We start from the raw sequence: 6764 nt of genomic DNA, 5'->3' as shown, positions 1-6764 counted from the left end.
AAACCTGCATCTTTTTTTATCTTCTGTATCCACTAACAGATTTTTGTGGTTACAGTTGTGTTTCTACTCTTCTCTTTCATTCTTCATATTAGATTTATAAGGGACATACAACTACAATGACATTAGTGTATCTGAAGTTAACTAGTTTTACCTTTCCAGTGATAATTACATTTTCATATGGTTCCTATTACCAATTAGCAGGTTTTCATATCTATGTGAAGAAGTCCATTTAGAATCTCTTGGAAAACCAATCTACTCGTAATGAAATCTTTATGGTTTCTTGTCTGGAAATCTACCTCTCCTTCATCTATGAAGGACAGCTTATCCTGGTAGACTGTTCTCGGATCGCATAGTTCTTAGAAAATTGAATGTATTGAGCCACTCTCTCTTAGGCCTACAAAGTTACGGCTGGAAAATTTACTGATAGTCTTCCATAGGTTCTCTTGTATATAACAAGTTGTTTCTCTCTTTCTCTTTTAAGATTCCTTCTTTTTAGCTTTTTATGTTTTATTTATAATACATTGTGGTATGGTTCTTTTTGGATTTACATTATTTGGAGTACTCTGAGATTCCTAGATCTGGATGTCTGTTTTTTCTCCTGGTAGGGGATATTTTCAACCGTACTGAACTAAGTTTTCATTCAGTTCACTTTCTTTTCACCTTCTGAGACTTCTAGAATGCCAATATTGATGTGTTTGATGGTGTCCCATGAGTCCCTTAAGCTATCTTCACTTTTTCCATTCTTTATTCTTTTTGCTCTTCTAAAAGGATGAATTGCATTGACCTGTCTTCAATTTCATTGAGTACTTTTCTACTAAATCCTGTATGCTATTGAATCTATTTTTCATTTTTCAGTTTATTTTAATATGCATCTATGTGATTCTATTTCTTATATTTTGCAACTTTGTTGAAATTCTCATTTTGTTCATGCCTTATTTTCCTAACCTTGGTGAACACCTTTTTCCCCATAAGTGAACTGTTTATCAGGTAAGTCACTTATCCCTACTTCAGTAAGGTCTATTTCTAGAGTTTTATGTTCTTTTTGTATGTTTGCTCTGTTTCTTCATTTGTCTTGATTCTCTGTGTTGGGTTCTGTAGATTAATAAAACAGCCACCTCTTGTAGTCCACAAAGGCTGTCTTGTGTAGATGAAACTTATCGACCACCCAGGCCCTACCTCATACTTATCTCTCAGTCCTTTGTGGTTTTCCAGCAGCCTTCGGTCTTCCCAGTAGCTCCTTGTAGTTTATGGAATAGCAAGAACTGTCAGTGACCCGAAATTGAAGATCTCTTTCAACAGCTAGATGAAGGGTGACTGGAACCAGACACTCAGGAAGCATTTTGAAAGTACATATACATAAACAGATTTATTTTGGAGAAATACTAGACTTGGGTATTTCTTTCTACACTCTCTGCACTGGTTTCTGGGGATGATAATCAGTTAAGAACTGTTTCTTTGTGGGCTTCAGTCCTCTGAGACTCATGTGCAAGCACCAATGACCAACAGGGCCAGGCTGACATGGACGTACCTCTGAGCAGCAATCACAAAACCTGGACCAGCAGGTGTGCACACAAGCTCCTTCCCAGGAGAGACTGGTGACCTGGAGTGGAAAAGTGTGGGAATGCACAGATGGCACTTGCAGACCTCCCTGGTCTCCAGCGAGGATTGCATTCTGTCTGTAGCCTCACACATGGTCTGCAGCTTTTACAATATGCAAATAGATCCTTTTCATTGAGATGCTGGGAGTTGGATGTGTCTGAATGCTACCCCTGCACTAAGACCTGGGATAAAATTGGTGAGAAATGGCCTTATGCTCTAATCTGTGGGTCTTCTGGATTTAAGTCCAGTTGCATTTCAGAACTAGATGCTTTGGGGTTTCATCCCTCAGACTCTTGAAAGTCGGGACTGAAAACTGCACACCAATGGCTCTCATGGTATAGATGCAAAAATTCTCAACAAAATATTAATAAATGTAATTCAACAACACATCAAAAAGATCATACACTATGAACAAGAAGAATTTATCCCTGAGATGCAAGCATGGTTCAACATGTAAAAATGAATAACTTTGATACACTGCTTTAATAGAATGAAAGATAATTATCATATGATCACCTGAAAAGAAGTTGAAAAATTATTAACAGAATACAACACTTTCATTAGTAAATCAATCAAAAAATTGGATATAAAAGAAAAATACCTCAACATATTAAATGCCATATATAACAAATATGCTGAACAACACGAACACCCTGGGAAATGCAAAAAGAAAACCAAAATGAAATTCACCTCATTTTCAGAATGGCCATGATCAAGAAGACAAGAGATAGCATGTGTTGGTGAGGACGTGTAGAAAATGAGTCTTTATATACTCCTTTTGGGAATGTACATTCTTTTAGCCCATATTAAAAATAGTATGGAGGGTACCCAAAGGGCAGCAATGGGAATACCATATGACCCAGCAATTCTGCTTTGGTCTATATATATAGTGGAAATAAAAACAGGATACTAAAAGATATCCACACCCACATGCTTACTGAGCATTATTCACAAGAACCAAGATAGAGAAAAAGACCAAAGTGCCTGTCAATGGATGAATGGGTAAAGAAGACCCAGCAGATACAAACAGTGGAATATTATTGAGCTATGAGAGTAAGGAAATCCTATAATTTCTGACACATGGATGGAATTTGGGATCATTATGAAAAGTGAAGTTAGAGATCAATGTCACTAATGTACAATATCATTAATATGTGGAATCTTAAAATTCAAATTCATAGAAATACAGAATAAAATGGTGGTTACAAGCAGCTTGAGAGCAAGAGAATTGAGGAGATGTTATTAAAGTATACACACTTGCACTCAAAGACAAATCTAGAGATCGAATGCACTGCATAGTGACTATATTCAATACTCTATTATGAACCTCTCAGAGGTCTGTCTCCTGAGAAAGACCTCAAGAACCCTTACAAACAGACTTGTCACACATTTTTATACATGTTCAAGAAGCAGTGCTTCAGAGACCACACCTATGCCTGCATGGAGCCACACATTTATTCACACTGCATTCTTTCCATGGCAGGGGAAAAGTCCTCACATACTTTCCCAGAGGTGCAACAATTCCCCTTCTCTCAATTCTTCCCATGTGGAAGCTCATGAAAGATCTGGTAAACCTTCAAATACCTCTTCACTTATACTCCTTAATTAAATAAAATAACTCATATCACTCATCAAAACTGAGACTCAAAACAACATTAAGACCAAATGAATTGCCAAGGACTATATGTAATTGTAACAACATCTATTTTGTATCAGCTTATTCAAGTCCGATATCAATCAGGCACATCAATAGTCGGCGCTATTACATATGTTATTCTTTTAACCAGACCACAAAGACCAGAAGCTTTATATAACCCGGCCGGAGGTGAGAACCCTGCCTATCCTACTGTCTGTTTTCTTCCTTGGTATTTAAGGCCTCCAGGAACATATCAGAATTAAAGTAACTCTAACCATCCTACTCCATCTATTAATCACTTCCTTTAACCATAAATCATTAAAACATAAAATGAAGAACATGGACAATAGGAGAGGATGTATACCAGTTTACCCTTTTTATTCTTCATTTTGGCAATATTGAATACTCAGTAGCTCTATGAAAACAATGAATGCTCACACAAGTGTCCTCTTACCAAACATGAACAGATGCTGAAATACCAGAAAATATTTGATAAGGGGAACCATTGGCTATGTAAATCAAGGTAAATTTTCTGGATTTAATGCAGGAAAGAAAGAGAGGTTTGAATGCAAACTCTCAGAAATTAAAATTGGCTGTGACATGGAATTCGAATATATCTCAATCAAAATCCCCCATTGGATACTAAATGTCAGAAACTAAATCACTAGACTCATAAGTAAATGGCACTGCAGGGCCCACATCCTTCAGTTTATTCAACTTTATGACAGTGCTGGGATCCTATATGGTTGAAACTTCCTCCTTCCATAGACTAGAGCTGGTAGACATGAGTATGTGACCAAAAATTCATTAGATGGTTAGCACTGAAACACAAACATTAGCTGTCTCAGGCTGCTGTTCCAGGAGGCATAACCGAACAAATTCGAAAGCTTTCTTTCTGTCCAAATGCCAATTCCTTCCTCTGTTTACACCAAATCTGGTCAGATACAGAGAAAAACATCAATCACCATCATGTAATTGCATTAGAATATGTAGCAGTCATGGTTTTTATACCCTGCATCCTGTGCCAGGTTTCTCTAAGGGTTCAGGCTCAGAATCAGGAAAAGCCCAAAAGTTTCTAAACCCTGATGTTTCACAAACACATGTGGGCATATTAATAAATGATAAGACCATTCCTCATGCAGACTGAAAGTAATGAAGCTCCCAAGACTTAAAAATATTCTGTTTGTTCTTATACTCCACATATGAGGGAAATCATTTGGTACTTGTCTTTCTCCACCTGGCTTATTTCACTGAGCATAATACCCTCTAGCTCCATCCATGTTGTTGCAAATGGTAGGATCTGTTTTTTTCTTATGGCTGAGTAATATTCCATTGTGTATATGTACCACATCTTCTTTATCCAATCATCTACAGATGGACATTTAGGTTGCTTTCATATCTTGGCTACTGTAAATAGTGCTGTGATAAAAATAGGGCTGCATCTGTCTTTTTCAAACTGGAGTGTTGTTTGTGTGGATTTGTATCATGTATTGGTCCATTTTTCTGTTTAACTTATGACAAATTAAACCCTCTTTGTCTGAAGAGAGTGTGAAATTTGTAACAGTCTATTCATATGTTCAGCATTGTGGTTTAAGATAATTCTGAAGGGATAAAAGGTAAAAAAATCTCAGAAACAGTGCAGTTAGTAATACCCTCCCTTCTTTTGCAACCTCTTCAAGGCATCTTGAATTTCCTTGTTCCTCAGACTGTAAATCAAGGGATTCAACATGGGAATCATCACTGTGTAGAAGACAGATGCAAATCTGTCAAAGTTGGAAGAACCACCAGAGCTGGAACCGAACTAGACAAACATACCTGAGGTATAGAAGAGGGAAACTGCTGTCAGGTGAGAAGCACAGGTGTTGAAAGCCTTCGACCTGCCTTTAGCTGTAGTGATCTTCATGATGGAGATGACAATATAGACGTAGGATATCAGGATAAGAAGGACATTTATTATCCCAAAGATCATTGTTACTATAGCAAGTATGAGTTTGGCAGAGAAAGTGTCATTGCAGGACAGGACTAACAGCTGGGGCATGTCACAGAAGAAGTGGTGGATGACATTAGGCCCACAGAAGTGGAGTTGAAGAATGGCACACAGTTGGGATACAGAACCAGAGATTCCAGCCATATAGGATCCCAGCACCATCCCAACACAGAGGGTGGGTGACATGACTGATGAGTAGAGAAGTGGATTACAAATGGCAGCATAGCGGTCATAGGCCATCGCTGTCATGACACAAGAGTCACTCAGTCCCATAGTTGCAAAGAAGAAGTACTGAACAGCACAGCCCCCTACAGTGATAGTATGTTGTTCCAGGAAGAAGTCGGAGAGCATCTTGGGGGCTGTGGAGGTCACATAGCAGATGTCTAGGAAGGACAGGTTGCTGAGGAAGAAGTACATGGGTGTGTGGAGGTGGGAATCCATCCTTATTAAGATGATGAGGCTCAGGTTCCAAGTCAGAGTTGTAACGTAGATCACCAGGAACACAACAAAGAGCAGTGCTTTCATTCTGGGAAAATCTGAAAACCCCAAGAGAATGAAGTGGGTGATCTCTGTAATATTTCCTGTCCTAATCATAGCCTTGCTGCTCCTGAAATCAGAAAAGAGACAACAGAATTCATTGCTGACTCAGGTCAAATGTGACAGCATTACAATTCTCCTATGTGCCAGCTTTTTCCTCCACTGAGCACCAGAAAAACGGAAATGCTCACTGTTCCGGTGGAAACACAGCAGATTTTCGTCTCACATTATCAGGGAGTACCTGTTCAGTGCTTCGGGTTCTCAACTAAAGCATGAGTTCCCATGAGAAGTTAAAGAGGTATTTAAAAATCTGTTAAAGAATTTTTTAAGACAATAGAAATTCTGTGATAATTATACATAGAGATCATTGATGAAAATACGGTTTTTTAAGTAACCTCTGTTTATGCATTTTATAACTGACTTTCTGATACGAAAACTATATGTGGCATCAACTCACTTTAAGTTTCATATAGCCTTTCTGTTCTCTATGGTCATCCTGATAAATTTTTTGAATTTCTTCCATTATCCATTAGGAAAACATTTACTGTACCTCTGGGGGGGAAATATGTTGCCAGCCTGGGGCAAATAACCTTTGAAGACAAAACCACTCAAAGGGAGAAATGAAGTGGAGGAAACCTGTTTCTTGCTTATTACTTCTGCTCCCCCGTGTCTCTCATGACCCGGGTGCCAGGACCCGCCAAACCTCTCTAGTCCAAGTACGTGCTCACCCTCCACACCCTTTGTTACCACCTAGTGATCTGGAGATGGACCACTTCTCTTCACCCCTTGGAAACACCTATTGATATAGAAATGCACTAAGGCCAGGCAAGAGATTCGGGAAATAGTGTAATTTTACACACAGCCCTTCCCTCCAGAAATCTCCCCCCACAACCTACCTGCTCCCCATGTTCTGGAAGGGCCCCTGTGCAAGAAAACCAGAGCACTGCAACCAGACTAATAACATTCAATAACAACAGCAATAAAATCAAGATAATCCTCAAGCCG

The 6764-nt window shown here is 38.7% G+C and overlaps 1 pseudogene; it reads right to left on the bottom strand.

Annotated features, from left to right (window-relative positions):
- Positions 1-4877: 4877 nt before the first annotated feature.
- Positions 4878-5816, bottom strand: LOC140844331 (olfactory receptor 5AN1-like; annotated as a pseudogene).
- Between the last annotated feature and the right edge of the window lie 948 nt (positions 5817-6764).

Source organism: Manis javanica, chromosome 11 (assembly GCF_040802235.1).
Source record: "Manis javanica isolate MJ-LG chromosome 11, MJ_LKY, whole genome shotgun sequence".
In the NCBI taxonomy this organism is placed as follows: Eukaryota; Metazoa; Chordata; class Mammalia; order Pholidota; family Manidae; genus Manis; species Manis javanica.
The sequence above is the reverse complement of the archived record's forward strand: the minus strand, read 5'-3'. Positions and strand labels throughout refer to the sequence as shown.